Source organism: Bos indicus x Bos taurus, chromosome 21 (genome assembly GCF_003369695.1).
Source record: "Bos indicus x Bos taurus breed Angus x Brahman F1 hybrid chromosome 21, Bos_hybrid_MaternalHap_v2.0, whole genome shotgun sequence".
Classification (NCBI taxonomy): Eukaryota; Metazoa; Chordata; class Mammalia; order Artiodactyla; family Bovidae; genus Bos; species Bos indicus x Bos taurus.
In genome coordinates this window covers 32,939,870-32,965,308 of record NC_040096.1, presented here as the reverse complement: position 1 = coordinate 32,965,308, position 25,439 = coordinate 32,939,870, and the positions used below count along the sequence as shown (strand labels likewise).

At 53.5% G+C, this 25,439-nt stretch overlaps 1 protein-coding gene across 1 annotated transcript in view; it reads left to right on the top strand.

The window, feature by feature from the left end:
• Window positions 1–25,439, top strand: part of LINGO1 (leucine rich repeat and Ig domain containing 1) — a 220,314-nt gene that overhangs the window by 71,588 nt on the left and 123,287 nt on the right. Inside the window, exon 3 of the transcript XR_003507403.1 lies at window positions 16,312–16,355. The gene's annotated coding sequence lies outside the window, so the exon portion shown is untranslated. The remainder of the gene's footprint in view (window positions 1–16,311; window positions 16,356–25,439) is intronic.

Here is a 25,439-nt window from a genome sequence, read left to right as displayed (position 1 = left end):
GCGTGTTTGCCGGACACCGTGGGGCTGTGTTTGGCTTCGGATAATGAAGTAATGTTCTCGCTGAGGAAAGGATGGAGTCTGCTAATTAGCTCAGCTGCCTCCTTCGAGGACAAATTCTTTACTGTTGGGCTCCTGGGGCTGACTGAGTGTGGGGGCTCTGCGTGGGGTCAGGAGGGTGGGCTGTCCACCTTGAGGACAGAGGGTAGGACAAGAGGGGCCAGGCAGGCAGGGCCCACACAGAGGACACTTTTCAGGAATGCTGTCTCTTTGCAGGGCCTTCCTGGTCAGGGTCAGTGTGGGGGAAGGAAAGGCCTTGGATCAGATGGGTCTGGGGTCCATCCAACCCCAGCTCTGCCACGTGCAGGTCTTGTGACCTCGGGCAAGTCACTGCTGACCTCTCTGGGTTTTGAGTCGCTTCCTCTGAAGAAGGGCCCAGGGTCGCGCCGCGGTGTGAGAGGGTGGCTGTTCCGCCTCAGGGAAAAGATGGAGAACACTGGATGCACGGCAGGGACTTAGGGAGTGTTGGTGGCCTCACGGTTCACCGCCTGGGGCCATGCCCTTGCTTTGGTGTTGTCTTAGACCTTGTTCATCCTGGACATGTGTACCCTCCTCCCAGCTATCTGATTGCTTGAAAGATGAGGTCTTCTTGTACCTTTCCCAAGGCTTAGGAGACAGTGGCGCTGGTTAACTGGCTGAATTCAAAGGCTGAAGGTTTTGAAGTGCCCTCTCCCTTAGAGTGGGCTTCCCCAGTGTCTCAGAGATAAAGAATCTGCCTGCCAATGCAGGAGATGCGGGTTTGATTCCTGGGTCGGGAAGATGCCCTGCAGAAGGAAATGGCAACCCACTCCAGTATTGTTGCCTGGGAAACCCCATGGACAAAGGAGCCTGGAAGGCTATATATAGTTCATGGGGTCACAGAGTTGGAAATGACTTTGCAACTAAATAGCAACAACACATTTAGAGTCCAGCTTGGGGCTGGGGTCCTCCCACGGCCCCAGGGGAAGGAGTTAAAGATCAGACCAAGTGAGCAGAGGGGAGGGGTCTGGGATGGGGAGGCCAAAAGAATTGCTCCCTCCTCCTAGAAGTCCTCCAGGGATCAGCTGGAAATCTTCCTTCCCTGTGTGATCCTCTCTACATAGCCTTTCACTGTACTTTTCCCAGGGCATCTTTACCACCCCCAGTATTAGAGGTCTTATAATTTGTCCCATCTCTATGAGGCTTTCTCTAAGTTCTTACATATTCATGACTGATCAGCTCCACAGGTGTGATGATAGCCGTAACAGCAGTACTCGTAGTAATAATGGTAATCCTAAAAGCATTTAAGTATAACTTGAGAAGTGGTACAGACGAGCTCACACCTGGTAGGTCAGTTCAGGCTGACAATCATAATGATGTTCCCACTTTGTGCTCTGCCTCTTTCCCTGGACACAGGATGGTGGGCACCCTCCCACCCTCGAGGAGCTCTCAGTGGGAAGAATCACCCCTCTCGGTGCATCCCCATCCCACCTAACAAGTGGGAGGACAAGTCGGGCCCTCCTGGCCTGACTCAGGTGGCATCTGCCTCTTCCCCATCACCTGGCCTGGTCTCTGGCTCTGGGCTTTCTTCAGGATGGGCTCCACAAGAACAGAGGGTCTGGTCTTGTTGGCTGAAGTATTACCAGCACTTACCCTATCCTGCCACGTAGTAGGTGTTCAACTAATATTTGTTTAATGAAGGAATGAGTGTCATTGTTTGGATTAAGTGGGATCATGCATGTTAAGTACTTGGCTTTCAACAGGTATTTATTGAATGAAAAATATGTCTTTGGCTGGAACAAAGCAGGCGAATGGTGTCAGGTGTCTGGCTCATAGTAGGCTCAGCACGTGGGAATAGTGGTAAGCGGTAGTTTCCTTGGATGGACTGGAAGCAGGGCCAGGGAGACGGGTGAGGAAGAGGGGCAGGCCCCGGAACTCCAAAGAAGAGGCGGCAGTGAGGAGGAGGCTGGTTGGCAGCTGGGGACCTGACACCCACTCGGTGTGGAGCTGCGGCCTGGAGAATGTGCGTGTGTGCACGAGTGTTGGCGGGTGTGTGTGTGTAAAACAAATAACTGGAAAATGAATTTAATTATAAGGCACTTTTAATAGCTATTTTTATTTAATCCCGCTAATTCTGTGTCTCGTGTAGCCCAACTGTAATTCTATTCTTCTTACTCATTTGCCAGTGAGACTGCAGAGAGGGGGGAGAGGGAGTCTGCCGCAACAGGAGGCAGCAGGCGTCCTCCCACCCCGGGTTGGCTAGGCCGGCTGTTGACCCTGAGGGCAGGGAGGAAGGGGTGACTAGCAAGGTTGTCCCAAGGAGGATCTGGGAAACGGCACCAACTCTGTCACCAGGGCGGTTAGTCCATCTGATGATGTCAATTCAGCACCTGCGGTGGGTGGGGGTCAAGGAGCAATGGAGAGTCAGGTATCAATAGATTCAGGTTCAAATCAAAGTTAAGCCATGCACCTTCAGCTCAGAGAGACTCACTTTCTCCATCTGTCAAGTGGGCATAATACGAGGGGCTGTTTGGAGGATTAAATGAAATAGAGCAAGCCTGCCCCACAGCTTGGTGCTTACTTAATGCTGTTCCTGTCTCTTCCTTACTCTCCTCAACAACCCCCAAGCTAGTTATTTTTCTGTGTTTCAACCTCTCTGACTGCTCCCAGACAGCCCTCAACTCATTAGCAGAGAGAAAGTGATTAACTAACTCAAGAGCCAAAAAGTGGCTGGGGTCCTGCCCCTTTTTTTCAGAAGACCCCTTGGTGATGGCAGGAAGGCCTGGGAAATGGGGTGGGTTGATGGTGGTCTTGTGGGAGGACCTCAGAGGCACTGAAGTGGCCTCACTAGGCAGCAACAAGGAGGCCTATGAAGTGACTGTGGGAAGGGACAGAGACGAGCCCTTCCTAAGGAGGGACCCCTTCCTGGCTGGCATATGTCTGGAGTTAGAGACCCTTCCCTGCTGCGGGCCCTGTTCAGCTGCAGCCAGCAGCCGTCACTGAGCCTTTTCTTGCCTCTGGGCCATGAGGCCAGGTGTGGGAGAACTGGGTGGGAGGAAGAGCTGCAGGGAGACTTGCCCAGAGAGCGATAGGGTTGTGGAGGGGTGCTCACCAGAGCCCCGCCCAGGGGATGGTGTTATGCTTGTTTCCTGGCAGGGCTTCCTGTGGTCAGGAAAGGCAGGGGCCTCAGAAGAGCTCTATACTGGGCCAGGCAGGTGATGGTGGGCCCAGACCTCCCTCCAGGACCACTGCAGGAATTGGACTGTGGCTGTGGCAGGGTCCCAGCCCTCCTGGCTCTGCTGACTGGGCCTGAGCCCTCCTCTAGAGGCAGCCACTTCAGGGTTCCAGGACTTCCAGGGCTCTGCAGGAATCCAGGTGGGTGGCTCCACGTGGAGGCAGAGGGGCTCCCCCTAGGGCCTGGGCTTCTTTCAGATCTTCTTCCAGGAAATCCCTACAGTGATGTTGCAAAGAGGGTGTGACTCGCTCCATTTTATGGATGGGGAGACTGAGGTCCAGGAAGATTAAGAGATATGATTAGCATTTAGGTCATCTGATTCCAAGGACAGTTCCTTTTCCTCAGTGGCAAACTGGTGGCCCCAGGGGTAAGGGGAGGGGATGTCCAGACGGTGGGATACTGTGGAAAGTACTGCCTCACTAGGAGAACTCAGAGTGCCTGTCCTAGGATTTGATTCCGAGTTTTCGCACCCCCAGGGGCCCAGTGGAGCTCTGCCCTGAAGCCCCACAGGGCTGATGGTGGTGGGCAGCAGCTCATCTTGCGAGGGGGAGGCTCAGGAGGCAACCACAGCCCCTCTCTGGATCATATGGAAGGAGGAAGCTTGGCTCTGGGTTCAAACCCTCACCCATAGGCTGAGTGACCTCTGACCACCCTCTTGGCCCCCGAGTCTCGGGGTCGTCTCTAACATCAGGCACACAGTAGGTTCCCCCATGCTTCCCCCTCCTTCTGCCCACTTTCTGTGCTGACGCGTGGAGGTGGATAATGACTGAGGGTGTGATTTCTCTCCAAGATATTTTCGCTTTAATAGGAGACTTTTATGCCTCTGAACCCCAAAGGAACGATGTTTCCCTTTAATGGTGACATTTTAGGCGTGGTGGCAGCTGTGGGAAGATGCTCGGGTGGGGGCTTGCCTGGTTCCTGTGTCATCGCATGCAGCTCGTTCTCCGGCCCTTCTCTGCCCCCACCCCCTTCCCTGAGGTTCCCTCTGCTCTGTTCATGGCAGGTCAGCATGTCGTTAATTTGATTGAGGGATTTGTTCCGAGCACACTTGCCCATCAGTTTGGTGAAAGCCCGGCCTGGGAATTGGCAGACATTCTACTGCAGCCAGGGCCAGGCTGATCTCTGCTCTTCTAGGAAGTAAGGGGTCACCAGCCCAAGAATAATTAACAGGCGCACAGCAGGAGTGATTAACCTGGGGAGGGAACCTGAAGGTCTGGTGCTTGGGAGGAGTCTCCAGGGATGGATCTTACCTGGTCATGAATCCGGACCTTTAGGACCTGCCTGTTCTCCGACCTGGACTCACTGTGAACCACTCAGTCCCACCGGGAGCGATCACGAGCCCTGAGCGCCTGCCACGGTGTGGCCATCTTGTTGTGGCTAGAGAGGGGAACAGAGGAACAGAAAGATCCAGGATTAGTGTTCTGGAGGAGCCCTGTACCTGGGGATGGGGGCAAACTCAGCAGAACTTAAAGGCAGGGAGGGTTTGGAGAGGCCCCTGGAGAGTAGAGTCTAAGGGAGTGGCCACGTGGGCTTTGGCTGGAGGCCTGGGTTCTAGTCTAGGTTCTGCATTTGGCTTCATATGTGATCTTGGGTAAGTTGCTGCTCTCTCTGAGCCTCAGTTTTCCAGTCTGTGCAATGGGAGTTTTGGTCTGGACCAGCTAATCTCTGCACCTCTCCTGTGCCCTCCATCCCTGATTCTAGGAGAGCTTAGGGAAAGGGCTGAGCCTGAGGGCTGGGGATGAGGGTGGTCCCAGAGCACAAGGAGCTGGAGAGGGGTGGGAGGCAGATGTATGTGCTGCCATCCACTGCGGCTGGCACATTCATTAAGCATCTCTAAGACGGATACACCCCCCAGTTCACCTGGCGCGCGGGTCTCGGGATTTATTTCTTACTGAATGGTGTCATCCATCACGCTGGCTTTGCTGCCAGCAAGCGCGGCGTCTTGCCTGAGTTTCCTGCAGGGTAGGGTGCCTTGTTATCCTCCAGGCAGGGCTCGCCTCCCCACCAGCCGTGCTGCTACACCTGATGGCCCTTTCCTCATGGCCCGGGGGCAGTTCTACCCTCTAGGTCTGCTTTAGTCCTCAACTAGACTGCAGGTTCAAGGTGCTCCAAAGGATGCTGGGCAATCTGGGCTGGCTTCTTGGAGGCGGTAGCAGTACTGACTCTGGACGGGAGAAAATAGCTGAGCAGGAGTTGGACAGGTGGAGAGACAAGTAGGTGCTTTCAGCCTTGGGGTTGGGTGAGGGATGGGAGACCACGGCATGAAGTGGAGGAGGTCCCTCACTCACACTCATGTTCCTTATGAAGGGCCCCCAGGAGAGTTACTGACTGACTTATCCTGACCCAGTTCTTATAATCTGCTCTTTCAAACTCAGGTACCCTCTGTCCTCAGGTGTCTCAGGAACCATTAGGTGACCCTACACTGGTCTCCATTCACACAGTATCTACACAACTTCTCTGTGTCTTGGTTTCCTCAAGAAAAGGGGGATAATGATAGTACCTACTTCGTAGTGTTATTGTACTGATTAAATGAGTTTATACATGTAAAGGGGCTTCCCAGGTGGCGCTAGTGGTAAAGAACCCACCTGCCAATGCACAAGACATAAGAGATGCAGGTTTAATCTCTAGGAAGATCCCCTCGAGGAAGGCATGGCAGCCCACACCAGTATTCTTGCATGGAGAATCCCCATGGACAGAGGAGCCTGGTGGGTTACCGGTCCATCGTGTCACAAAGAGTCAGACACGACTGAAACGACTGAGCACACACATGCACGCATGCGTGTAAAGTCATAGAACAAACCTGAGTACGTTGTAACTTAAATAAAAGTTAGCTGCTATTGTTTTTGTTACTGAGGCTCAGAGAGAGTGGGGGACTTGCCCGTGGACATGGCTCATGATGAAGGTCCAGGATTCAGACCAAGGCCTGTTTAATTCCAAACCTCTGCTCTCACCTCTACTCTGGGCTTTCCTGGTGTCTCACAGATGTGTCTGGTGTGCAACCAGTGTTGAGATCTCCCAGGGGGTGTTGGACCAGCCAGTCTGCAACACATTCACTTCCCTTTCAAGGACATTGTCTGTCTTACTCACTGAGGACCCTCAGGGCCTGGTGCATAACAGGTGCTCAAGAAATACTTGTTGATTGTCTGGCTGCATAAATGGAAGCAGAGTGGGCCCCCACCTGCTCCTGGAGCCTACAGTGCTCACCGCCTGAGCTCCTCAGATCCCACCTTTCCTGCTTGGTTGGGAGGGAACGACCCCCACCCCCAGGCTCACAGAAGCACCCCCTCCAGCTAGCCCCCTGCCTTGCTGCTTCCCTCCCCCAGCAGCAGCCTGGGGTTTTTTTCTTCTACTCTGCCCCCCACCTGCAGTCACCGCAAAGCTTCAGTCTCTCTCCTGCCTCCCTCTGTCCTCCCTACTTGTTACAAAGAGAGTAACTCCTGAAGTTGATGCCTTTGCCTCTGCTTTTATATCGAACTATAATTTGGCTATCTGAAGGGAGAGAGAAAAGAGAATCATCTCCCACCCTGTGCCCAGAGTAGCCTGTCTGCAGAAGGATTGGAGAAGACTCTGCCCACCCATTTTAGGCTGGGGCTCCTTAGGCAGGGCACAGGGCACAGGCCTGACCCAAGAAGCCTCGGCTCTGCCCCCACCCCCAGTCATCTGTGCCCTTTCAGCCCCTCAACTCCACCTTGGGGTATTGGGGTCATGTGCCCCCTTTCACAGAGAAGATGTGAAAGGTGCTGTCTGATTGCTCCCCAGTTCCTGGGCTCCCCACTAGCCCTCTCTCACTACCCTGTGGGCCCTAGTGAAGGTGATGATTGTGGGTGCAACTGATGAGAGAAGGAGCCCAGAGAGGATTAGGGGTTGCCCAAAATCCCCAGTGAGGCCCCTCCTGGCCGGGGAGGCTGGCAGGGAGGTTGGGGAAGTTCCAGGGACAGCCAGGTCACCAAGGAGAGGTGGCCCAGGTGTCCTGTCTGTGCACTGAGGGGTCTTTCTTCCATCTGCCACTGTGCCCCGCCCTTCGCATGAGTGTTGTGGGCGCCCATGAAAACAGGCTGGTGGGGAAGGCCAACCCCCATTGTGCCTGGGACCGTGGGATCTGCATGGTCATATACTGACCCACACTCAGCCCCTGAGACTTCGTCCACCTGTAGCTGTCTTCTGCTCACCTGCTGTATTGGCAGCGTCCTTTTCTCCCCTCTCTGCCCCGGGTGAAACCGTGTGTGTGTCTCACGCTCCTTGGAGCGACCTGTCAACCTCTGCAGTTTGGTTCCCCTGCTTGCCTCGTGACCTCAGCTCTCTGATGGGCTGGATAAAAGTTATGATTCTGTGCATCACCTGGTTGTCTCTCATTGTTGGACTGGGAGCAAGATGCTGTGTCCTCGACTCAGCCTTGTTCTTCTCTCTGAAATGGGGATGCCCACACCCGCCTCGGAGGGCTGCTGGGAGGGAAGGTGAGCTGCTACGTCAGGCCCCTGCCCCCTACCCCAGGGTGCCTCCTCAAGCCCGTTTGCTGTGACTCTGTTCTCCAGGGGCCCCGGGGAGTGGGTGCAGTGATGGGCAGGGGCAACTTTGGCTGGACTGGCCGGGAGCCCGTGGTCGGGGGACCAGCCTGGGCCTTCTCACCTGGTCGGGGGACCAGCCTGGGCCTTCTCACCCCTCAGATGCTTAGGAAAAAATGTTCAGCTCCACACATGCCCAACGGCAGGTTTTCTGGCCTGACCAGAGCTGGGCCTGGGAGGCTTAGACAGGTCAATCAGCATCCCTGGAGCGGCCCCTCTGTTTTGACCTCACATTTGCCAGTAACTGGCTGAGCCCCACTCCTCTGCTTGGATCAGCCTATGAGCTACTGGGCACAGACGGTGATGCCCAGTATTTCCATCTACCTGGCATTCAGGCTCTGCCCACTGAGTATGGCCCGAGCCTCTCTCTCTCCTTCCTCCCACCAGACTCTCTCCCCCTCTGTCTGAACCCTGATTCCTCTCAGCCCTGCTCCTCTCTGGGTTCAGCTGAGGTCTTGAAGCCTAGTGTTTGGACGTTCTGGGCGAGGCTTCCCTGGTCTGTGTGGGGACCAGGCTTCAGGTCCTAGCAGCAGGCTGGGCTGGTTACACCGAGCTTCCTATGCCTCCAGCCGGCCCTGATGCCCGCAGAGCCCGCAGCCCCAGGGGGCTGCACTGGAGAAGCTGAGGCGGGAAGCTACTTGCCTGCAGAACCACAAGGTCAGGCTGGGCTGTTCTGTTTCTTCCTGGCAGGGGTGGGCCCTGGGGAGAGAGGCTGGCCACACTACCATCTGTGGGAGCTGTGGCCTGCCCCTCTTGGGTGGCCAGGCTTGGTTTCTGGGGCTGCCTGGGAGATGCGGGAGGAGCATGTAGTTTCAGGGGCCTTCTTGGGTAAGAGCTCTTCACCTCTACTGTGTCCCTGGGCCCAGGAGACTGGGATCTCAGGGCCCCAACGTGAAGGACAGAAAGCCTGAGACTGGCCAGGGTTTTTTCAGAACAGCCTCTCAGGGCAATATGGTAGGTGGGGAAGGGGATGGTTTTTTCCAAGGTTCAGGCTGGAGTGGGCTGACTGTGTTCCCAGGAGCCTGGCCAAGCCAGAGACCCTGGATGGGTCAAACAGACCTGCTGGAGGTTCTTCCCTCGCCAGGGATGACCTGCTGCCTGCAGTGCCTTTCCTGGCCCAGCTAATATCTCCTCAGAGAACCACTTCGGCCGTCTCTTTCCTCCCTAGCTCAGGTTTGGACTCTCCAGGCTCCCATCCCCCATCCACGGGCCACGTGGTGTGGTACCTGCCTGCCTACTGGTCTGTGAGCTCTTCTAATAGGGGTTGAGGCATCTCAGGTGGCGCTAGTGGTAAGGAACCCGCCTGCCAATGCAGGAGACTTAAGAGACATGGGTTCGATCCCTGGGTCGGGAAGATCCCCTGAAGAAGGAAATGGCAACCCACTCCAGTATTCTTGCCTGGAGGATCCCATGGCCAGAGGAGCCTGCTGGGATACAGCTCATAGAGTCTCAAAGAGTCGGACATGACTGAAGCGACTTAGCATGCACAGTACTAGAAATGGGTGCTGGTGGACCATGACTGCTTAAGGACCTTTGGACAGCATCCCACCTGCCTCTGTTGCTTTGTAGAAGCAGCTGCTCTCTGAGCCTCAGTTTCCCCTTTTCCATTGTGACTTCTTACGGGCTACAGCTTAGTGATCAGCCTAGGCTTTGGGATGCCCACCTCCTCGGGCCTTTCCTGAGCTGCTCTGTCTCTGCTGCCCTGGATCCTTGCCACCCGCCATGCCCCAGCTTCTATTGTCCACATCCTTCTTTATTCAGAGCCCTGATCCACCTCTTCAGGAAGCTCTCTCTGATGCCTTCAGCCATCACTGATCTGAGCTGGAACCTTCTGATGGTGTCCCAGTTGCTCCCTTCTACTGGCCACACACTGCTGGCTATGTATGGGGCTCTGGCTACACAGAGACTGCTCAGCATGACTCATGTGAACAGGGGGCCTGCAGCATCCCGCAGGCAGGGTGGGGAGGCACCGGTGTAGGAGCCCTGAGGGAGCAGAAATTCCTGCCCAGGGGCCGATGAGGCAACATTTGAGTACTTCCCTGGTGGTTCAGATGGTAAAGCGTCTGTCTACAATGTGGGAGACCCGGGTTCAATCCCTGGGTCGGGGAGATCTCCTGGAGAAGGAAATGGCAACCCACTCCAGTGTTCTTTCCGCCATCCCCACCCTGTCCCCCAAACAGCGGCTCAAATAAATATTTGGACTTCCCTGGTGGTTCAGATGGTAAAGCATCTGTCTACAATGTGGGAGACCCGGGTTTGATCCCTGGGGGAAGATCCCCTGGAGAAGGAAATGGCAATCCACTCCAGGACTTTTGTCTGGAAAATCCCATGGACAGAGGAGCCTGGTAGGCTACAGTCCATGGGGTCACAAAGAGTCAGACATGACTGAGCGACTTCACTTTCACTTTGAAGGAGGAGGCTGGAGATGAGGGGAGTCTTGGGGTCAGAGTCCAGGCTAGAAAGGGACGTGAATGTCAGGTAAGGAATTATGGGATCTGGCCTCCCTTTGCAGGTAGAGAGCCCAGGGAAGAAGCCACCCTCCACCCCCAATATTGGGTCTGAGAGCAGACCCTCCTGATAATGCCTGGAACCCTCCACCCACACCCTCTGCTCTGTGGTCTTCTACTTGTCCTTAGATTTCTGCTCTAAGGATGCTCTCTCAGGCAAGCCTCCCCTGACCTCTGTCTATGCTCTCAGAGTGCCCCCGCCCTGCCCCACCCCAACCACTGTGACCACTGATTGCTCACCAGGCTTTCGGGCCACTGAGGGCAGGAATCAGAAGGGATTGGTTGTCCCTTGAGTCCCCAGCTGCCAGTCCAATGCTCGGCACAGAGTAGGTGCTCAATAAATGTTGATTGACTGTGTGGACATATGTTGCAGTACAGAGCCAAGACTCCCAGGCAGGAGGGTGGGGTTGACTGGGGATGCAGAGCCATGGACCTCCAGTGAGGTGGGCAAAACCTGGGTCCCAGCTGGGGCTGGGCTTCTTTTGTGTGTCTTTAGGCGGCTCTTTAAAGAGCCCTTTGCCGGAACAAAAGTCGTCTCTGGCAGCGCCTCAGTGGGCGGGCTGGGCCTCGCAGCTCCCTTTGGAAATGCTTTGCGAAGAGGGGGTCTGAGCCAACTTGTCACCCCCAGGCTGGCTGGTGACTCTGGGGAGTGGGGGCAGCCATGGGGGTGGGGCTGTGGGAGGCAGGGCCATTGGCCGATCCAGTCCTGACCTCAAAGAAATTATTTTTAAAACCTGCGAGAGAAAGGGGATATTTTTAACCTTTGTTCCATCAAGGCATCCCAAGGGAAAAAGAAGGGGGAAGAAGGCAGATGGAGAATTGGGAGAGGGGCATGAACAGAGGCGGGGGCTTCCAGGGGAGGATGAGCAGCCCCAGAGAACCCTGAGGATGAGCTTTTTTGTCCCCAGCCCTTTTAAATTTTTTAAAAGCTCCAAACAGCAAGAGGGACAGTGGAGTTCATTATATCGAGTTATCTCCTCCGTTTCAGGCAAAGATCAATCTTCCGAGTCTTGCAGCTCCGAGGGGGAAGAGAAGAGAAAGAAAATGGGAGGCGAAGGAAAAAAACTCCCTGGACCAATTTCCGCTGGCTAACACGATTACTTGGCTGCCTGGCAGCAGCGCCAGCTGTTGGCAGCCATCCTGGCCCCCCACCAGTCGCGCTCAGTTGCCGGCCGCCCCCCAAGGCTCCCTCCTGAATGGGACAGGTTGGCAGGTGTGAGGGCCTCAGTTCCTCCCGGGGGCAGGGGCTGCTGGGCTTGGCATGCCAGGGAGGCCCCAGGCCCTGCTGCTCTCCAGCGTGCATCCGCCACTCCAGCTGGCTTTGTCTCAGCTTTGCGCCCACCTCTCTGCCTTTGCTCAGAGGGTCCTGCCCTGCCAGGTCTGCCTTCTGGCTCCTTCCTGCTTCATATGGGAGCAGGCTGTGTAGGAAACAGAAGCACAGGCTTTGGAGTCAGATAGAGCTGCCTCTGCCCACTCATTCATTCATTCATCAGATATCTACTGAGTGCTCTGTGTCGAGTACCACACATGGTAAGAGGTGGATGTAGAGGTGAGTAAGATGGATACGGTCCCTCCCTGCCTTAGTGGGTTCATCTTATGATGAGGAGATGCATGAACAACAAGAAGTAAATCACAAGATAATGTCAGACAGGGATAAAGTCTGGGGCTTCCCTGGAGGCTCAGCGGTAAAGAATCTGCCTGCAATGCAGGAAACTTCAGTTTGATCCCTGGGTTGGGAAGATCCCCTGGAGGAGGGCATGGCAACCCACTGCAGTATTCTTGCCTGGAGAATCCCATGGACAGAGGAGCCTGGCGGGCTGCAGTCCATGGGGTTGCAAAGAGTCAGACATGACTGAAGCGACTAAACAGCAGCAGCAGGGATAAAGTCCATGAACGATGGGAGAGGTTGGGGTGGCTGGGGGTGACCAGGGAAGATAAAGGAGGTCCCATTTGAACAGAATGATAAGAAGGTCTGGGGAAATAGCATTCTGGGCAGAAGGAGCAGCGATGACAGAGTCCCTGAAGCTGGCTGGTGTGGGAGGGGGCCAGATTGTGGTTCAAGGTGAATTCTGAGCCGTGGTGGGCAGACTTTCAACATTCTGGACTTGATTCTCTCTGCCATGGAAACCCCTTGCATATGGCTGGAGAGCGAAGGATTCTGTCTGTAACATTATGTGGCTGCTGTGATAGTTTGGGACCAGGGTGGGATCAGGGAGCCCGGAGAGGCAAGAGGCTGCTGCAGTTATCCAGGCAAGGGCTGATGAGGGCAAGAACAGAGGAACAGGGAAAGCAGGTAGGTTTGGGATGTGTTTCCGGGGTTGTACTGACCTGGTGTGTTGATGGCTTGGGTGTGGGGTGAGGCAGAGAGGAGTCAAGGCTTGAGGGAGATGTAATTTTGGGGATAAAAATTAAGAGTTCTGTTTTGGACAGGTCTCTTAGATGAGCAAGTGGAGATGACAAATAGGCCTGTGGATACACGCAGCTGGTGCTCAGGAGAGAGCTGGGGCTGGAGAGAGACTGGGGGCGTGGCTGGATTTAAAGCTACAGAGACCAGGTGAGAGCAGGGAATGTAGACAGGAGAGAGCAGAGAGCCCTGCCAGCCCTGGGGCCTTGGATGTTTGGAGGCAGTTTGGGTGAGAAGGGAGGAAAGCCTGGGAGCACAACCAGGAGAGGCTGAATCCTGGGAGCTCAGAGATAAAGTGTTTCCTGTCGGAGGAAGCAGTTAGCTGCATCAGGGTGACTGCTGGGTTTGGAAAAACGGAGGTTTCTGGGGACCTTGAGAAGAGCAGTTTTGTGGAGTGACAGAGTGGAAGCACAACTGGAGAGGGAGTGAGGGAGAGCTGGAAGTGAGGGAGTGGAGGCTGAGACGCTGAGTAGGGACTGCTCGAGACCTTTGCTATAAATGGGAGCAGAAAGATGGAAGGGCATGTGGGTCATGTGGGTTGAGGAACCTCTCTCCCTCTCGCCCTCCTTTTTTTCCTCCCTCTCTCTCTTCCTCCGTAATATCAAAGAAAATCGATATGTTCTTTATCCGATGTGTGACCTTTGGCAAGAAAGTTAACCTCTCGGAGCCTCTGTTCCATATCTGCAAAATAGAAATGACAACCCAGATGTTACTGGATCTGGCAACTAGTATGTACTCAATAAATGGGAATTGTTCTTCAGTAGGCATTCACCTGGGGAAATAGTCAGCCTGGCGTTGGCATAGACATTTTTGGAGGACAATTTGGCAGTGTATCCAAATTTAAAATGTGTATACCCTGAGATCTCACCCCTGTGGTCCAGGGGTTAAGACTCCACACTTCCACTGCAGGGAGTGCGGATTTGATCCCTGATTGGGGAACTAAGAAATGCTCCCCCCGCAAGAAAAAAGTAAGATGTGTACACCTTTTGACCTACTTTTTAGGAATGCATGTGTATACAGAGATAGGCTTTTTCCTAGCAATGGAAATAAAAGATTGGAACCCCCTAAGCACTCATCCTGGGAGGTCTGATTAAGCAGGTAAGAGTTTGTCCCTGAGTGGAGTTCCTCCATGTAGCACTGAACATGGGGGGCAGGGGGGCTCCCTTTGGAGCACGGACACTGGTGTTCATGTGCTCAGCCGCTCCCTAGGCTGGGTGTTCTTGGGCAGGTTACTCTGCAGTTTGGTTTTCTCCTCTACAAATTAGGCTAACAGTAGCACCCATCTCGGAGAAGGCAACGGCACCCCACTCCAGCACTCTTGCCTGGAAAATCCCATGGATGGAGGAGCCTGGTGGGCTGCAGTCCATGGGGTCGTTAAGAGTCCACATGACTGAGTGACTTCACTTTCACTTTTCACTTTCATGCATTGGAGAAGGCAATGGCAACCCACTCCAGTGTTCTTGCCTGGAGAATCCCAGGGACTGGGGCGCCTGGTGGGCTGCCATCTATGGGGTTGCATGCAGTCGGACACGACTGAAGCGACTTGGTGGCAGTGGCAGCAGCAGCAGCAGCAGCAGCACCCATCTTGGGGAGGGGAGTGTTAGGATAATTAAATGCGTTAATACATATAGTGCTCAACCCAGTATCTGGCCCATAGTAGGTGCTCAGTGAATACAAGCAGTGATCATTATTATCTTTATATATAGATGGGGAAAGTTCTCCAAAATCTATTAAGTGAGGAACCTGATTATACACCAGCACAGAGACTTTCCTGGTGTGTAACTGCGGGTTTGTTCTATATATAAACACTTGTGCACCTCTCAGTATGTCTGTGCAAATGCTTAGTGAAAGTTTCACACCAGATGGGCAGTCAGGATCTCTGGAGATGTGGTTGTGTGTGAGAATATGTTTACCCTATAGGTATCTGTATTTGAAGGACTTCCTTGGTGGCTCAGCGGTAAAGAATCCTCCTGCAACGCATGAGGTGTGGGTTCAATCCCTGGGTAGGGAAGATCCCCTAGAGAAGGAAATGGTAACCCACTCCAGTATTCTTGCCTGGGAAATCCCATGGACAGAGGAGCCTGGTGGGCTACAGTCCATGGGGTAGCAAAGAGTCAGACACGACTGAGCGACTAAACCACAACAGCATCTATATCTGAAGCTCTTTAACAAGAGAAAGCTTCCACGCAGGCACACCTCAGAGATATTGTGTGTTTGGTTCTAGACCCCCACGATAAAATTAATATTGCAGAAAAGTGAGTCACATGAAGTTTTTGGTCTCCCAGTGTACATAAAAGTTATGTTTACACTATATTATAGTCTATTAAGTAATAGCATTATGGCTGAAAAAAAACCAGGTACATACCTTAATTAAAAAATAGTTCATTGCTAAACAAATTTTAACCATCATCTGAGCCTTCAGTGAGTCATAATCTTTTTGCTAGTGGAGGGTTTCAACTATTGCAAGAATTACCAAAAAGTGACACAGAGGCATGAAGCAAGCAAATGCTGTTGGAAAAATGGTGCTGATAGACTCACTCAATGCAGGGTTGGCACAAACCTTTAATTTGTAAAAACAATAACTGTGAAGTGCAATAAAACCAGGTATGCCTGTATTACTTGTATAGGAATAAGACTACAATACGTAACAAAAGGTAAATTAGGCCTTTCTCTCCTCCAGGGAGCCTTACATGACTGCACTGGCCCATAGCCCAAACCTAGTAGATCTATAAGCCACATTTCCTCCTGTGATCTATAAGCCACATTTCCACATTCCTTGAGTCAGTGGTGTGTACACATACGTGTGGTCTCCTCAGTTAGCCTGTGAACTCCTTGAGGGTGTGCACTATGCACTTTGCAGGCCAAACACAACTAGACGAGCAGTTTTCAAAGTGTGATCCCCAAATGGCAGCATCAGCATCACCTGGGAGCTTCTTGGAAATGCTGATTCTCAGGCCCCATCCTGGCCCTGCTGAAATCAGAAACTCTGGGGGTGGGGCCCAGCACATTGCATTTTGACAAGCCCTCCAGGCAACTCTGATTCACCGACTGGTATTGATGGGGAAGTCAAGGCCTAGTGAGGGGAGTGGGCCTGCCCAGGGTTGTGGGGTGACAAAGCTGAGATGACCAGGTCAAGGTCCCACTTAGAGGTGAAAGACAGGGCTTGGGTGCTCCCTCTGGCCACCACATCTGACCCCAGGAGGGAGAATCTGAGGCTCAATCCTATGTGTCCAGGGGCCAGAGAACCCACAGGTACAGGTAGGAGGGGACAGCTGCTCTCTGCTTATGTGCGCATCCCTCAGGGCCCACGTGGAGCTCGGGTCTGCAGCAGGAACCCCCTGGGATAACTCCGTCTGTCCTGAGGCCCCTCCCCAGGGCTGCAGCAGAGTACCTGACTTACGGAAAAGGGCGTTCTTAACTCTATGCAGTGAGTCTGGCACCCCTGGGCTGCCCAGTCTCCCGCTCCCTGTGTCCTGGGCTGCGGGCAGAGGCTTGGTGGGGTTGATCGCCAGACGGGTCCTATGGGTGAAGAGTCTGCAGGCCTCCATCTGACTGTGCTCTCACCCCTTCTCTGCTGTCTCTCTGCAGATGTCCCTCTGAAGAGTCCCTGAGCCTGCTTGCACCCCCTAGAGGTAAGCAGTGGACGTCTGGGGTGGTGGGTGAGGAGAAGACCGGAGGGTGAAATGTGTGAGGGGCAGGTTCCAGGGGCCTCGTCTCCCTCTGCTTGGCCCTCTCTGCCATCTTTTCTTTCTTTCTTTCTCCTCTTCTGTCTCCCAGAGCCCCTGCCCTCCTCCAGCCATGACCCTGGGGGTACTTCTGAGTTGCAGAAAGCAGAAGGGGTTTGGGATCAGCTTTCAGGGAAGAAAAGAGGAGAGTGGTTCCTAGGTCGGATGGGGTGAGGCTTACTGATGCTGGGGAGCAGCTGCTGGGGTTTGGGAGCTTCTGGCCTAGGAACCAGTCAGGAGTGGGGCTCAGGGACCCTGGAGGTCCCTCACTGAGCAGGGGGCAGAGCTGTGGGCCTGCCTGTGGGGGACAAGCTCAGGGCATGAGTTAGGTGGTCGAGCTCAGGCTTTGGGGGCCTGGCTGTGCTCTGCAATGAATAGGCATTTGGGGGTCAGTATTCTGGGGCCTGGAGAATGCTGTTTGATGAGGGGCTGCATGGACAGGGCAGACGCTTTCCCTCCCCTCCCCCCAGTTTCCTGTGTCTCCTCTGACTTCAGCTCCAAGGAGGCTTTGCTGAGTGGACGATTTCTAGGAGGGCTCTGGCTCTAATTTGGCGTCAGGGGCCCCAGGGTGTCTGCTGAGTCAGTCTCGCCTCCATGCAAGGGAGGCAGTGGAGGAGTGTGAGGCGGGGGAGGTGGCACCATCCCCCGCCAAGCCTTTCACAGCAATAGCAGCAACCAGTGCGGAGCAGTGAGGGGCTTGAGGGTAGGGTTCCCTGGTCCTCCACCCTCATCTGACAGTCCAGCCTTGCTGCAAGCACAGGGCGGGGGTTCCCTGGGATAACCATTTGGAATCCTGGCTTCCCTCCTTGTCTCTGTGACTCTTCCGCATTTCCCCATCTGTGAAAGGGGCCCCTCACAGCGCATCCTTCAGGGCATTGTATTGTATAGAGAAGGCTTGCTACAGAGCCTAGAACACAGTTGATGCTCAGGAAATGTTAAAAGTCACATCAGTTATTCTTGCCTCATGGACTGAGTTCTGTGAGCACAGAGCCTAGGGTCAGGCAAGGGGAGGGGTCTGGTTATTGGGAAGAGTCTGCAGGACTCTGGGGAACAGAGAAGAATTCAGACACCCCTGCCAAGGCCAGCACAGACTTCCTGCCATTCTTGTGAGGAAAAACTCTGCCCAGTGAACCCAGTCCAGGCAGACTGCCTGGAGGAGGGGTGTTAATTGTTATTAATTTGCCATGATTGGCCACCTCTTTCAAGTCTACAAGAAACATTTTTCACACTTTAATTAGCTCATTAATCTTAACAACAACTTGTGACCAGGAGCAGTTTGTTCCCTTCCTAGAGGTGGAAATGCCAAGGCTGGGAGGTGGGGACGGGGCCCTGTTGGCCAAGATAGGATCTGGCTCAGGTTCTCTCTCCAAGTTCTACAGTCTGCACATCACCCCCAACTACTCCACACATTGCCTCCCAGTTTGGGGCCTCCCTAGGGGAGAGGAATGGTTGGAGGCCACACTCTTGGCCCCCATGCCTCCTGGCCAGCTCCCCAGGAGCTGGGGCCTGCCCTCCAGAGAAGCCATGACATGTGGTGTGGGAGCTGAACTCCAGTCTGGACCAGGGGGCCACAATCAGCAGGGCTGCAACAATGAAGCCACTTGACTGGTCTCTTGGGCTCCCTCTCTGGGCACACCCCTTTCCTCTCCTCTGTGTCTGCCCCCTAAGCCCCGCTGCTCAGAGTGTGCCCCTCTTACAAGCTACCCCCACAGTCCCTGCCCTTAGCTGCTCTCTGCAGTTCTCCATCCCCTGGGTGGCTGAGTGGGCTCCAACCCCACTCGGTTGAGTGAGAGCAAGCCAGGTGCTTGTTTCAGACATGGGCTTCAGCACAGGGATGCTGCTTAGGGGTAGAACTGGGAAGGGGCAGGTTCAGATCCACAGGGCTGACCACAGAAGTCTGAAGGGATGTCATCAGCACACCTGGAACTGGCAGCTGATGCACGTTTGATTATTTATGACTCATGGGATGGCCTGAGGAATCTTTGGAAGAGAAGAAACCTGTGCTGGAACAGTGCCCACATTGGGGGGCAGAGCATGAGGAGCCTGGCAGAGAGGCATTATGCAAATCTGGGAGCCACGGTTACAGCAGCATCTGTCCAGGGGCAGAAGGGGGAGCCACGGGTCACACCAGGGCATGGGCTCCATCTGCACTCAAGGCTGGGCGTGGGTGGTGGCCAGCCTTAGTCAGTGCTCTGCCCCACGTGAAGCCACACGTGGGCATCTGAGGGGACCAGAAAGGTGAGGGCTGCTCCAGAAGGGGCCTGGGTCCACCCAGCAGAACCCAGGAGGCCTAGGGAAAGGCTCTGGCTTGCCATACACCCACCCCCTCTCCATCACACCTGCCAGAATTCACTGGCTTGACTTTTGGTGTGGGTCTGAGATGTGGACCCAAGCTGTGACTGCCCTCATTTCTAAAACAGGGGACTGATGGGGCTGGGTGTCAGGCCTGTGCCCTAATTGACATCCTATTCCTGGGGATGTAATTTTCAGCTTTAAGAAGTCAGAGTGTCTCTGTTTCCTTCGTTTTCACCTCTGTTAGCTCAGCACAGAAGGGAGACCCCATGGCCCTCTCCCCACCAGGCCTTCAGTCATGGGCATTTCTATAGTGCTTGGGGATAAACTTAGCAGAAAAGTAAGAGCCCAAGTTCAAAGCCAGATCATCTGGGTTCATAGTGTCACCATTTGTGAGCTATGTGACTTTGAGCAAGTTTCCTAATTTCTCTGTTCTTCAGTTTCTTCATCTGTACCACGGGTGCAACAGCCACTTCCTCGTGGGGATGTTGGATAAGATGATGCGTGAGAAGCTTTTAAACATGGCCTGGCACGTGGCAAGGGCCCCATCCATGGAGCTACTGTGATTGCCAGGATTGGTGGCTGGTTACTTTTACGTGTGGGTGGGCAGCTGAGTCAGCTGCAGCTGAAGCCAGTGGTATTTGGGTCTCTGTACTCCGGCCCCTGCAGTTGTGGTGGTGGGAAGGCAGCTCTGCTGTCCTCCTCTGGGTATCAATTACTGAAGGCTGCCGGGGGCACTGCTGGGTTTAAGGGAGCTTGTCCCTGCTTTGGTGATTGGTGCTTTCAGCCGCTAGGGTGGAGGTGGGGCACAGAGGGGTGACATTGAGTTGCGAGGAGATAGAGAGGCTGCTTTAAACGGGGTACAGGGAGGCAGCGGCCGTAATGCTGGGGCTGGCCTGAAAGGCAGGGCAGGTGGAAGTGGGAGGCAGGGAGGAGAGAGGGGAAGAGAAAGAACTGGCACATGCCACCTGCCAGGCATCTAGCACAGTTTTCACACACGTAACCTCGTTTAGCCCTCATAGAGGAGAGGGCTATCGCTAGGTCTGTTTCCATATGCAAAACGGAGGCCCATATAGGGAGGGCGAGTTGATCCAAGTCACAGAAGAGGCAGAGGTGGGGTTGAACCCCACTGTGGCCTATGTCCTGGGGGGCCTGCAGGGCACCAGGAACCGGTGGGGTTGCAGTGCCAGGCTCTGGCTGTTCTGGGCCGTGGTCATGCGTGGTCCTGGGTGTGCATGTGCGACTATGTGTCCATGTCCTCCCTGTTCAGCTGGATGCTCCTGGGAGACTGGGGCAGCCGGGTGGCCCTCTGCCACCTCCTGAGGAATTGGCATCCGGGGGGTGGCTTCCACACTGGAGCCTGGTGCCTGGCACCTAATCCTGTTCTGCACATGACTCTGTCCAATCCCCCAACCAGAAAGAGGGGATTTCTAGCATGGACTAGAGGTGCCCCAGGATAATAAAAATAATTACTGGCTGAGATGTTGTATGCCAGGCTCGGGTTAGTGATAATTCTATTATACCCATTCTACTGCTTAAGAAATTGAGGCAAAGAAGGTGTAGTGACTAGGCAGTTGTGGGGTAGGGTTCTGACCTGGTGGGGCCCAGCTCTGGTTTATCTCAGTGGGCAGTCCTGGGAGAGCCTGTAAAGCTTAGGGAGTCAGGATCCTGCCCAGCCCTGTGGGCCAGGCCCCAGGGAGGCCTCTGATATGCACCACCTCAACTAGCCTGCCAGCAGGTTCTGACTGTTCTTATGGATGTGGAAGCTGAGGCTCAGAAGGGGCTCAGCCACTCTGGTGAAAAGTCAGGCCTTTATCCCCCGGCTTGCTACCTCACAGTGCCTGCTCACTTCCTGCCCTGCTACCTGTGGAGTGAATGCATCCTAACCTAGCCGCCCTCCCCAGGCTCATGCCTGTTAACACAGCTGGAGGGGAAGAGAGAGCCTGGTTCCGTGCAGACACAGAAAGTCAGCGAGGCAGGGTCGGCCCCTGCACGGGTGGGTGGGGGCCAGGGCTGGACTCCTGGTCTCAGGGATGTCTTGCTGAGCCCCTAGCACCCTGCCCAGTCTCATGTCCTTTTTCAGCCTTTTTTTTTTTTTTTTCCCCACTGCATGGTTTGTGGGATTTCAGTTTCCCAACCAGGGATTGAACCTGGGCCATGGCAGTGAAAACACTGAATCGTAACCACTAGGCCACCAGGGAATTCACATATCCTTTTTATTATTCATTTATCCCATTTATTTTTAAAATATTTTTTGGAGTATAGTTGCTTTACACTCTGTGTCAGTTTCTGCTGTACAACAAAGTGAATCAGCCATATGTATACATGTATCCATGGGGTCATAAGGGATTTGCATGCGATCTATATGTATACCGTCCATGCGGTCACAAAGAGGCAGACACAGCTGAGCGACTGAACAACGACAATGCATACATCCCCTTGTTTTTGGATTTCCTTTCCATTTAGGTCACAGAGCACTCAGTAGAGCTCCCCGTGCTATACAGTAGGTTCCCATTAGTTATCTATTTTACACATAACCGTGTGTCTATGTCAATCCCAGTCTCCCAGTTCATCCCACCATCCCGTCCCCCTTGGTGTCTATACATTCCTTCTCTATGTCGTGTCTCTGCTTCTGCTTTGCAAATAAGATCATCTATACCATTTGTCTAGATTCCACCTATATGTGTTAATACGTAATGTTTGTTTTTCTCCTTCTGACTTACTTCACTATGTATGACAGACTCGAGGCCCATCCACATCTCTGCAAATGACAGTTTCATTTTTTTTTTTCTGGCTGAGTAATATTCAACTGTATATATGCACCACATCTTTATCCATTCCTCTGTCGATGGACATTTAGGCTGCTTCTATGTTCTGGCTATTGTAAATAGTGCTGCAGTGACATGTCCTTTTTAGTATGGGTAATTGTTAAGAACCTGGGCTGTGGCATCAGAAAGCCTGCTGTGCATCCCAGCTCTGGTACTTACCAGCTGTATGACTGTCGACATGTTACCTGAGCCCTCTGCGCCTGTTTTCTCAGCTGGAGAAGGGAGAATGGTAGTACAACCCACCGTGCCAAGCTGTTGGAGGATCAGCTGGAGTGCTCATGGGCCCACCAAGAGTCAGGCTTTTCACATAGTAGGCACTCAACAAATTCCAGTCATAGATATCAATGTTGTTATTAGCAGGGCTGTGGAATGTTCTAGGATGAGAACAGGACCCTCCCAGCTCCTGTGTGCAACTAGAGACCAGAGGTAAGAGGGGCAGGGCTGGAGCCTGCCACAACTTCCACCTCCAGTCCCCACCCCCAAACTCCAGGCCCTGAGTTTCCCATGACCTGAGGAGGAGCTGTGGGTGTGGTGGGAGAAAGGTGTTTTTTTTTTTCCCCCAATTTACGTGTTACCTATTATATATTTATACCTACTTTATTCTATCAAATATTTGAGAAGGCTTCCAAGCATACTAAGAGACATAATCCAGGGCAGGAAAAATAGGATGCAATAGGAAGAAAAGGCTCTGGGCGCATTAGATGGTGGACACACTGGGTCTGAGGCCACCTGTGCCTGCCTGCCTCAAGAACTTCCAGTGTCTCCTCCTCGCCTGAGTACCAGCCACAGTTTCCTGTGCCTGGATTCTTGGCTCTCAGCCCTGAGACCAGCTCAGCCTTTTGGGGTTGCCCTATGCCCACCTCATCAGTGGCTCCTGAGCTGCTCAGAGGCAGGACAGAGTCTTCCCTGCCACCTTCCCAGTGCTTCCTGGGCTCCTGAGGGATGGAAGTCTCCATAAAGTGGGGCAGGGAAGGAAGGTTAAAGGGATGTTCAGCAGTCACAGAGGATGGGATCTCCAGTTTGCAGAATCTTGCTTATACTCAGCCATGTCCAGCCCCGTGAGGCAGCCTGTGAAATAGGACACCATCAGCATACCAATTACAGAGTGATGCTTTCTAAGTGCCCGCTATGTGCCTGGCGCTGTTCTAGGCATTTTACAAATCTTTATTTATTTAATCCTCACCACAACCCATGAGGCTGTTTCACGGAAGAAGAAATGAAAACAGAAAGGTTAAGTAACTTGCCCAATGTAACACAACTCATAAGTGGCCAAATGGGGATTTGAACTCAGGCGCTCTGGATTCAAGAGAAAGGGGTGGGGCCCACTGTTTATTATACTTCCATTATATTCCAAGCATTTGACCCAGCCTGTGGGCTGGTGAGGGAGTAATGTGACACTCATATTACCCATGAAAAACAGGGCCTCAGAGAAGATGAGGCCTGCAAGGCCACGTAGCTGGGAGGCAGTAGACAAGATAGGTTCCTATTAGCTCTGTCTGATCCTCTAGAGCCACCGCTGGACGTGCCTCCCTGGAGGCTGAAAGGAAGGGGCCAGAGTGAGGTGGTGAGGGCTGTAGAAAGCCCAGCTCCAGACACGGCCATCACTCAGGCCCTGGCCCTCAGTGAGGCTTTGGTCTCTGGCCTGGCGGGAAGCTAGGAAGACTCTGAGGGTCAGGACTCAGGCAGGCCCCAGTGCCGCCTACCTGCCCTGAGCTTGTGGGGCTGTGGCGTGGCTGTGATGAATGGGCTCCTGGCAGGTTGAACATTAATCATACTGCTGGTGGCGGGAGAAGGCAGCTGCCTGAAATGCTTGCACTGTGGGGAATCTATCCCCACCAGGCCTGGCTGGACTGGGATGGGGAAGGGCAGTCAGGGGTAGAGGGGAAGTGGGCCTAGTCTGAGGGAGGAGAAACAGCCTTGACCCCAGGAGTCATTTCTGAAGAGGCTCAGTCTGAAGGGCCCCCTCATTTCCCCCCCATTTGTGTATCTTCTTTGGAGAAATGTCTATTCAAGTCCTTTGCTCACTTTTTGATTGGATTATTTGGTTTTTGATGTTGAGTTCTGGGAATTCTTTAGATATTAACCCTTTACCAGATATGTAATATGCAAGTGTTTTCTCCTGTTCAGTAGGCTGCCCTTTCACTTTGCTTCCTTTGACATGCAGAAGTTTTTAAGTTTGATGTAGCCTCATATGTCTATTTTCACTTCTGTTGCCTGTGCATTTGGTGTTATATTCAAGAAATCATTGCCAGGTCCAATGTCATACAGCTTTCCCCTTATGTTTTCCTCTTAGAGTTTCCTAGTTTCAGGGCTTACATTTAGATTTTTAATCCATTTTGAGTTAATTTTTGTATATGGTGTACCTTTAAGGGTCCAACCTCATTTTTTTTTTTTTTTTGTAAGTGGATATCCAGGTGGCTCAGGTGGTAAAGAATCGCCTGAAATGCAGGAGTCCTGGGTTTGGTCCTCGGGTCATTCCCCCTGGAGAAGGGAATGGCTACCCACTTCAGTATTCTTGCCTGGAGAATCCCATGGACAGAGGAGCCTGATGGGCTATGTTCTGTAGAGTCACAAAGTGTTGGACATGACTGAGCAACTAACACTTTCACTTTTCATCCAGAAACTTAATGCAGGATGAATTAAGTTTCTGCAAGCTAATTCTTTCCTGTGCAATATCTATATATCCAGGTCCATCAGACCCACGTCCTTTCTACCTGGGGGATGGCTGTTGCCCTGGCCATGAGTCCCTCCTCCTCACCTCTTTGGGCTCTGCTGTACCCAGGCCCAGTTAGGCAGGGCAGGTACCCACAGCCCCACTGGGGTGGTGTGGGTCCCTTCAGGGATGCAGGCTTCTTCCCCACCCATCTTCAGGGCTGCTGGGGCCTCTGGGTGAATTCTGGGGCTCTGTGATGGGACAGATATGGGTGTAGTGTACTCAGGAGAAATGGACAGGATCAGAGACACAAGGAGTCCACAGCAGATATTGGTTTGTGGGAAGAAGGTCCCCGGTTGGGGCATTTAGGGCCTTGGCCTCATTCTGCCCCAATCTTCTGATGACTTAGATGAAGGCACACAGTCCCACATTTGCCAGCAAAAGGCGGTTCTCACTTTGGATCCTCAGCTGATGGAAGCTCTGGGCTAAAAACCCACCAAACCAAATGGAATCTTAGAGATAGAAGAATGAAGTTCTGAACCTGGGCACAATGACTAGAGGATGGGTATAGGAAGGGGACAGGGTGCTTTCACACACATTGTAGCAGTGCCATCCTGCTGGAGCCGGCTCACACACCGCCTCTCGTTGGCACACGGTCGGGAATTTTGCTAGCCAGTGGTTCAGCACAGGCATCCCAGGTGTCCTGGCTTCCCCAGGCTTGGTGGTGCAGGCTCCACCTCTGATAAGGCCGCCCATGGAGCCACCAGCTTTCTGTGTGACCCAGGCAGGCCTTTTCCCCTCTCTGGGCCTCAGTTTCTTTATCTGAAAAATGACCATTGTTTCCTTCCCTTAGGGGAATTTTGAGAGTTCAGCAAGATGATGGCTGCAAGTCTCTCTGTGGGGAGTCAGTTGTGCTCAGAGTGGACTGTGATCCCAAGGTTCCCAAAGACCACAAGTCCACTCCCTGCCCTGTGTAGATGGGGAATCTGATACCCCCAAGATCACATGGCTGATCCAGGACTCAGACTCCAGTCACTGAATTCCCCATCCAGGGCTCTTTGTCCTGCTTAGGTCCTGGCACAAGAAATCAGTTAAGTCCAGTGAGGCCTGCCTCTGGACTGGGTACACCCAAATCAGCTTCAGACACTGAGGAGGAGCCCCACTATCTGGAGGGGGTGGTCATGAGGGTGAGTCCTCCTACCCTGACCCTCTACCATG